The sequence below is a fragment of the Vulpes lagopus genome, chromosome 12 (genome assembly GCF_018345385.1).
Source record: "Vulpes lagopus strain Blue_001 chromosome 12, ASM1834538v1, whole genome shotgun sequence".
In the NCBI taxonomy this organism is placed as follows: domain Eukaryota; kingdom Metazoa; phylum Chordata; class Mammalia; order Carnivora; family Canidae; genus Vulpes; species Vulpes lagopus.
In genome coordinates, this window is record NC_054835.1 from 40013199 (window position 1) to 40022486 (window position 9288).

Here is a 9288-nt window from a genome sequence, read left to right on the forward strand (position 1 = left end):
GGAAGAAAGGATGACATCAGGGTCTGAGAGACCATTCAGTGGGCATGTATGATGACTTGGACTCATCTGGGACCTCTGAAAAATCAAGGGGAACAACACAACCCCCAGCATTTGGTGCAGGAACTGTGAAGCATTGGAGGGAAATAAAGCTGCCTGTTCTGGCAGTGGGCAGAAAAAATGGAGGGATGGAGATGAATGTGAGGAAGAAAAAAGAGAGAAAATGTGGGCATTCATAGGAGTTGCCAGAGACAGAAGCCTAGCACTTCTGGTCCTGAACTAAGTAATGATGCAGCTTTGGTGCTCAGGGATTTGAAATGCTTAATTCAGACTCTGAGAGGAAGAGGAAACCTAGGCCCTGTGTCAACTCCCGGGAGCAGTGGAGGGACCTCTGAAGAACCAGGAAGGCTCCTGCCCAGGGCACACGCCAACATTGAACTAGCTCTCCGGGAGGCTCTGGATAGACTGCCAAGACCAGTCATGCCTCCTTCAGAGCTGGGAGTTTGTGTGCCAAGGTGAGGAACAGACATGACTCAAGTTGCTTCCTACATGCTACATATGGACCAGTGCTCCATGTCCATTATCCTTCATTCTTTTCTTGGAGCAAGACTTTCATTTCATTGCAGCATAGTTAACCTTACAGTCTTTTCATGTGAATCCCATAGAGTAATTCAGCACTGCCATACATCTCCCAGGGCTCATCCTGACAGGGATCCCTTCCACAGTTTGGCTATTGTGGACATTACTGCTATGAACATTGATTGGGGTGCGGGTGTCCCATTATTTCACTACATTTATATCTTTGGGGTAAATACCTAGTAGTGCAATTGCTGACTCATTGGATATCTCTATTTTTAACTTCTTGAAGAACCTCCATACTGTTTTCCAAAGAGGCTGCACCAACCTGCCTTCTCACCAACAGTGCAAGAGGGCTTCCTTTTCTCCATATCCTTGCTAACATTTGTTGTTTCCTGTCTTATTAATTTTAGCCACTCTCACCAGTGTAAAGTGGTATCTCATTGTGGTTTTTATGTGTATTTCCCTGATGGCAAGTGTTGTGGAGTATTTTTTCATGTGCTTGTTGGCCATGTATAGATCTTCTTTGGAGAAATATCTGTTCATGTCTTCTGCCTATTTCATGACTGGATTGATTGTCTCGTAATATTGGGTTTGACAAGTTCTTTATAAATCTTGGATACTAGCTCTTTATCTGTTGTATCATGTATCAAATATCTTCTCCCATTCTGTAGGTTGTCTTTTAGTTTTGTTGATGATTTCCTTTGCTGTCAGAAGCTTTTTATCTTGATGAATTCCCAATAGTTCATTTTTGCTTTTGTTTCCTTTCCTTCATTGATGTGTCTTGCAAGAAGTTGCTGTGGCCAAGTTCTAAAATGTTGTTGCCTGTATTCTTCTCTAGGATTTTGGTGGATTCTTGTCTCACGTTTATTTATTATTTATTTATTTATTTATTCATGAGAGACACAGAGAGAGAGAGGTGGAGACATAGATAGAGGATAGGCAAGCTCCACAGAGGGAGCTCGATGAGGGACTCAACCCCAGATCAGGGATCATGCCCTGAGCTGAAGGCAGATGCTCAATAGCTGAGACACCGAGGTATCCCTCTTGTCTCACATTTAGATCTTTCAACCATATTGATCTTATCATTGTGTATGGTGTAAGAGAATGGCCCAGTTTCATTCTTCTTCATATGGCTGTCCAATTTTCCCAACACCGTTTATTGAAGAGACTGTCTTTTTTCCATTGGATATTCTTTCCTGCTTTGTTGAAGATGAGTTGACTGTAGAGTTGAAGGTCCATTTCTGGGTTCTCTATTCTGTTCCATTGATCTACATGTCCATTCTTGTGTCAGTACCGTGCTGTCTTGATTATCACAGCTTTGTAATACAGTTTGAAGTCAGGCATTGTGATGCCCCCAGCTTTGGTTTTATTTTTCAACATTCCTCTAGCTATTCAGACTCTTTTCTGGTTCCATACAAATCTTAGTATTGTTCGTTCTATCTCTGTGAAGAAAGTTCATGGTGTTTTGATAAGGATTGCATTGAATGTGTAAATTTCTCTAGGTAGCATAGACATTTTCACAATATTTATTTCCTTAATCCATGAATATGGAATGTTTTTCCATCTCTTTATGTCTTCTTCAATCTCTTTCATAAGTTTTCTGTAGTTTCTAGAGTGCAGATCCTTTACCTCTTTGGTTAGGTTTATTCCTAGGTATCTTACGGTTTGGAGTGCAATTGTAAATGGGGTTGATTCCTTAATTTCTCTTTCTTCAGTCTCATTGTTAATGTATAGAAATGCAACTGATTTATGTGCGTTGATTTTGTATCCTACCACATTGCTGAATTGCAATGAGTTCTAGCAATTTTGGGATGGAGTCTTTTGGGTTTTCTTTATACAGTATCGTGTCATCTGCAAAGAGGGAGAGTTTGACTTCTTCCTTGCCAATTTGAATGCCTTTTATTTCTTTTTGTTGTCTGATTTATGAGGCTAGGGTTTCTAGTATTATGTTGAATAACAGAGGTGATAGGTGATAATGGGCATCCCTGTACATTCCTAATCTTAAAGCTCTCAGTTTTTCCCCATTGAGAATGACATTCACTGTGTGCTTTACATAGATGGCTTTTATGATATTGAGATATGCTCCCTCTATTGTTACACCTTGGTTTTTTTTGTTGTTGTTTATTTTTTGTATATTTTTTTATTGGAGTTCAATTTGCCAACATGAACACCTAGTGTTCATCCTGTCAAGTGCCACCCTTAGTGCCCGTCACCCAGTCACCCCATCTCCCCACCCACCTCCCCTTCCACTACCCCTTGTTTGTTTCCCAGAGTTAGGAGTCTCTCATGTTCTGTCACCTTCACTGATATTTCCCACTCTCATTTTCCCTTTAATCCCTTTCACTATTTTTATACTTTAATCCCTTTCACTATTTTTATACTCTCTGAATGAATGAAACCATATAATGTTTGTCCTTCTCCGATTGACTTACTTCATTCAGCATAATACCCTCCAGTTCCATCCATGTTGAAGCAAATGGTGGATATTTGTCTTTTCTAATTACTCAGTATTAGTCCATTGTATATATAGACCATATCTTCTATACTTTGAAGAGTTTAATCAGGAATGGATGCTGTATTTTGCCAAAAGCTTTCTCTGTACCTATTGAAAGGATCATATTGTTCTTGTCTTTTCTTTTATTGATATGATCTATCACTTTGATTATTTTACAAATGTTGAACCACCTTTGCATACCAGGGATAAATCCCACTTGGTCCTGGTGAATAATCCTCTTAATGTACTGTTGAATCCTATTGGCTAGTATCTTGTTGAAAATTTTTGCATCCATGTTCATCAGGGATGTTGGTCTGTAATTTTCCATTTTGGTGGTGTCCTTGTCTGGTTTGGGGATCAAGGTAATGCTGGCCCATAGAACAAGTTTGGAAGTATTCCTTCCATTTCTATCCTTTGAAACAGCTTCAGTAGAGTCGGTATTATTTCTTCTTTAAATATTTGGTAGAAAAAAAATATTTGGTAGAATTCCCCTGAGAAGCCATCTGGCATGGACTTCTGTTTCTTGGGAGGGTTTTGATAACTGCTTCAATTTACTCACTGGTTACTGGTCTGTTTGGGTTTTCTATTTCTTCTTGTTTCAGTTTTGGTAATTTCTAGGTTTCAAGAAATGCATCCATTTCTTTCAGATAGCCGAATCTGTTGGCATATATTGCTCCAAACAGCACTGGAAAGTTCTGGGGGAAGTCGAGGGATTTACAGTACATAGAGTCAGAGGATACTCCCCCTTGTTTTTTGTTTTCTGTTTGTTCCTCCCCCTTTTTTCTTTTTTTTTTTTCTTTTGTCCCTAAAACATTTTTTAAATTGTTTGTATTTCCTTGATATTGGTTGTGATCTCTCTCCTCTTTCATTCATGATTTTATTGAGTCTTTTCTCTTTTATTTTTAAAAATCTGAGTAGGGAGTTATCTATCTTATTAATTCTTTCAGAAAACCAGCTTCTGGTTTTGTTGATCTCTTCTGAAGTTCTTCTGGTCTCTGTTTCATTGAGTTCAGCTCTAATCTTTATTATTTCTTTTCTACTGCTCAGTTTAGGCTATATTTGCTGTTTCTTCTCCAGTTCCTTTAGGTGTCAGGTTGTGTATTTGAGATTTTTCCAATTTTTTGAGGGAGGCTTGTATTGAGATGTATCTCCCTCTTAGGACCACCTTTGCCTATCCCAAAGATTTTAAACAGTTCTGCTTTCATTTTTGTTAGTTTCCGTGAATCTTTTTAATTCTTCTCTAATTTCCTGGTTGACCCATTCATTCTTTAGTAGGATGTTCACTAACCTTCAAGTGTTTGAGTTCCTTCCAAATTTCTTCTTGTAATTTAGTTCTAGTTTTAAAGTATTGTGGTCTGAAAATATGCAGGGAATAATCCCAATCTTATGGTATTGGTTGAGACCTGATTTGCATTTGCGACCCAGTGTGTCATCTATTCTGGAGAAAGCTCCATGTGCACTTGAAAAGAATGTGTATTCTGTTGCATTAGGATGGAATGTTCTATATATATATATATATATATATATATATATATATATATATATACATATATCTGTGAAATCTATTTGGTGTAGTATGTCATTCAAAGCCCTTGTTCTTTGCTAATCTTCTACTTAGAAGATCAGTCTTCTGCTGGGAGTGGAGTGGTGAAGTCTCCTACTATTAATGTATTATTATCTATGTGTCTCTTTACTTTGGTTACTAATTTATTGATATAATTGGCTGCTCACACATTAGGAGCATAAATATTTATAATTGTTAGGTCTTCATGTTGGATAGACCATATAAGTATGGTATAGTATCCCTCTTCATCTCTTATTACAGTCTTTGGTTTGACATCTAATTTATCTATGAGGATTGCTACCCCAGAATACTTTAGAGGCCCATTTGCCTGGTAAATAGTTCTCTATCCCCTCATTTTCAGTTTGAAAGTGTCCTTAAGTCTAAAATGAATCTCTTATAGACAGCATATAGATAGGTCTTGCTTTTTTATCCAATCTGATACCCTATCTTTTGACTGAATCATTTAGCCCATTCACATTCAGAGTAACTATTGAAAGATATGAACTTAGTGTCAGAGTATTATCTATAGTCCCTGTTTCTGCAAATTGTTTCTTTGAGTTCCCTATTTCGTAGAGGGTCCCCCTTAATATTTCTTGCACAGCTGGTTTGATGGTCACGTATTCTTTTAGTTTCCGTCTATATTGGAAGCTCTTTATCTCTTTCTATTCTGAATGGCAGCCTTACCGGATAATGTATTCTTGGGTGCATATTTTCTCATTTAGTACCCCGAATATATCATGTCAGCCCCTTCTGGCCTGCCAGGTCTCTGTGGATAGGTCTGCTGTTATCTGATATTTCTCTCCGTATAAGTTAGGAATCTCTGGTCTTGAGCTGCTTTTATAATTTTCTCTTTAACTCTGAAATTTGCAAGCTTCACTATTATATGTTGGGGTGTTGGTTGGTTTGTGTTGATTTTGGGGGAGGATTCCTCTCTATCGCTTGGATTTGAATGGTTGTGTCCTTCCCCAAACTAGGGAAGTTCTCAGCTATGATTTGTTTAAACATATTTTCTGGTCCTCTCTCTCTTTCCACATCCTCTGGGATGCCAATAGTATGTATATTATTCTTTTCCAAACTGTCACTTAATTCTCAGAGTACTGCCTTGTGGGCTCTTAGTTTCTTTTCTCTCTTTTCCTTAGCTTCCTTCCTTTCCATCAACTTGTCTTCTATGTCACCTACTCTCTCTTCTTCCTCATTTACACTAGCTGTTAGAGCATCCAGTTTAGACTGCATCTCAGTTAAGGTATTTTTAATTTGAACCTCGTTAGATCTCATTTCTGCAGTAAGAGATTCTGTAGAGCATTTTATGCTTCTTCAAGACCTACCAGTAATTTTATAATCATCATCCTGAATTCTATCTCTGACATCTTTCTTAAATCCATATCCATTAGATCTGTGGCAGAGAGTATTACTTCTTATTCTTTCTTTTGTGGTGAATTCTTCCTTCTAGTCATTTTGTCCAGCACAAAATTGCTGTATGAGTGAGAAGAGTCAAAAATATCAATCATGACCTAAATAAGATACATCCTAGAGAAAAAAAAAAAAGAAGAGAGAGAGAGAGATACATCCTAGGCAATTCTGAAGAGATCAAGGACCAGAAAATAAAAGAAAAACAGTAACACCACAAAAGTGAAAGACAATTTAAAAAAAAAAAAAGTAAACATTTAAAAAAGAAGAAAAGGTGGGGGAGATGTGGGAGAGAGAAAATATAGTCTCACAGAGTGGACCAAGACAGTGATACTCCTGGTTCTGAGTGTAATTTGGCCCATATGTTAGAAGGTACTAATTTCCAAAATTATAAAACAAAACAAAATACCCAAAACCCCTAAAACTTATGTATCTACAAAAATTAAATTGAATACACTGAAAGGAAGCCAAAAATGCAGAATATACTTATGACAGTGATTGCAAAAACATGAAAGTCAAAATGGAGGGGGGTGGGGCCGGATGGCAGAAGAGTAGGGTCCCCAAGTCACCTGTCCCCATCAACTTACCTAGATAATTTTCAAATCATCCTGAAAACATATGAATTTGGCCTGAGATTTAGAGAGAACATCTGGAATGCTAAAGTGAGAAGAGTTCGCATTTCTATCAAAGTAGGAAGACAGGAAATAAATAAATAAATAAATAAATAAATAAATAAATAAATAAGAATCCAGTGGAGGAGGGGCCCATAAGAGGAGCTGGGCTAAGGCCAGGGGTGACAGCCTCCAGGACAGGAAAGCCCAGTCCCAGAGAAGCAATCTTCCTGGGCAGAAAGGCGGTCACAGGGAACTCAGGCAGGATTCCAGGATGAAGCCCCCAGGTTCCCGGGGTCACTAACAGAGGAAATGCGCCCCAGGGAGAGCGAACCACACACCACGTGCCGAGTTCGGTAAAGGTCTGGAGCGGGCCCAGCAGGGCCTCGGGAGCAGCTCAGGCAGCCGCTCCTCGCAGAGGGGGCTGCACAGCCCCGGGAGCGCAATTCCAGTGGTGCAGGCACCAGAGCCAAGGGCACCGGGGGACACAGCCCAGGATCTGTCGCTCCCCTTGGGACAGGCAGAGGCCGGGAGGACACAGGACAGTGAGGACGCTCTTGCCGCCCGGCAGCCCTGAGTTGTGCAGATTAGCGCCCCTTACCCCGGAGCATCCAGGCCAGTGCGGCCTGGGAAATTGTGGTGGTTACTGTGGCAGCTGACTCCAAGGCTGCAGAGCTGGCAGTCTTATTGTTCCTCCCTGTGTCACCTTGTGCCTGGGATGGAGCGGGGATGCCAGGGACCAGAGGCCTCACAGGATAAAGAGTGCCCACTGAGCCGAGCACCTGGCAGAGGGCTGGGCAGCTCCCCCAGGTGCACACACCTGAGAATCAGCACCCTAGGCCCTCCCGCAGAAGACCAGCTGGAAGGACAGGGGAAGAGCAATTTCTTGACGGAGCAGCTCTGGAAAGCTCCAGGGGAAGTTGAGGGACTTACAGTATATAGAATCAGAAGATACCTCTCCTTATTTTCATTTTGATTTTGTTTTGGTTTTGGTTTTTTATTGTTTGTTTGTTTTCCCCTTTTTTTCTCTTTTTTTTTTTCCTTCCTTTTTCCAGTACAACATGTTTTTAGCCACTCTGCACTGAGCAAAATGACTAGAAGGAAAAACACACCACGAAAGAAAGAATCAGAAACAAGACTCTCTCCTCTCTCTAAAATTCAATGTCAGAAAGCCAATTCAGAAGCACAATTATAAAGCTACTGATGGCTCTGAAAAAAGCATAAAGGATTCAAGAGACTTCATGACTGCAGAATTTAGATCTAATCAGGCTGAAATTAAAACTCAATTAAATGAGATGCAATCCAAACTGGAGGTCTTTATGACAAGGGTTAATGAGGTAGAAGAATGAGTGATTGACATAGAGGACAAGTTAGTGGCAAGGAAGGAAGCTGAGGAAAAAAAAGAAAAACAATTAAAAGATCATGAGGAAAAGTTAAGGGAAATAAAGGATAGCTTCAGAAGGAAAAATCTACGTTTAATTGGGGTTGCAGAGGGCAATGAAGGGACAGAGGACCAGAAAGTGTATTTGAACAAATCATAGCTGAGAACTTCCCTAACTTGGGAAGGGGAACAAGCATTCAGATCCAGGAGATAGAGAGATTCCCCCCCCCCAAAATCAATAAAACTGTTCAACACCCCGACATTTAATAATGAAACTTGCAAATTCCAAAGATAAAGAGTAGATCCTTAAAACAGCAAGAGATAGGAGATCCATAACTTATATGGGGAGAACTATTAGATTAACAGCAGACCTCTCCACAGAAACTTGGCAGGCCAGAAAGGGCTGGCAGGATATATTCAGGGCCGTAAATGAGAAAAACATGCAGCCAAAAATACTCTATCCAGCAAGGCTCTCATTCAGAATAGAAAGAGAGATAAAGAGCTCCCAAGATAGGCAGAAACTGAAAGAATATATGACCACCAAACCCACTCTGCAAGAAATATTAAGGGTGACTCTATAAAAGAAAGAGGAAGTCAAAAGAAACAATCCACAAAAACAGGGACTAAATAGGTATCATGATGACACTAAATTCATATCTTTCACTAGTAACTCTGAACATGAATGGGCTTAATGACCCCATAAAAAGGCACAGGGTTTCAGACTGGATAAAAAGGCAAGACCCATCTATTTGCTGTATACAAGAGACACATTTTAGACGTAAGGACACCTACAGCCAGAAATAAAAGGTTGGAGAACCATTTACCATTCAAATGGTCCTCAAGGAAAGCAAGGGGTAGCCATCCTTATATCAGATAAATTAAAGTTTATCCCAAAGACTGTAGTAAGAAATGAAGAGGGACACTATATCATCCTTAAAGGATCTATCCAACAAGAGGACCTAACAATCATGAATATTTATGCCCTGAATGTGGGAGCCGCCATGTCTATCAATCAATTAATAACCAAAATTAAGACATACTTAGATAATAAGACACTTATACTTGGTGACTTGAACACAGCTCTTTCTATAATTGACAGATCTTCTAAGCACAACATCTCCAAAGAAACAAGAGCTTTAAATGATACACTGGACCAGATGGATTTCACGGATATTTACAGAACCTTATATCTGAATGCAACTGAATACACATGCTTCTCAAGTGCACATGGAACTTTCTCCAGAATAGACCACAT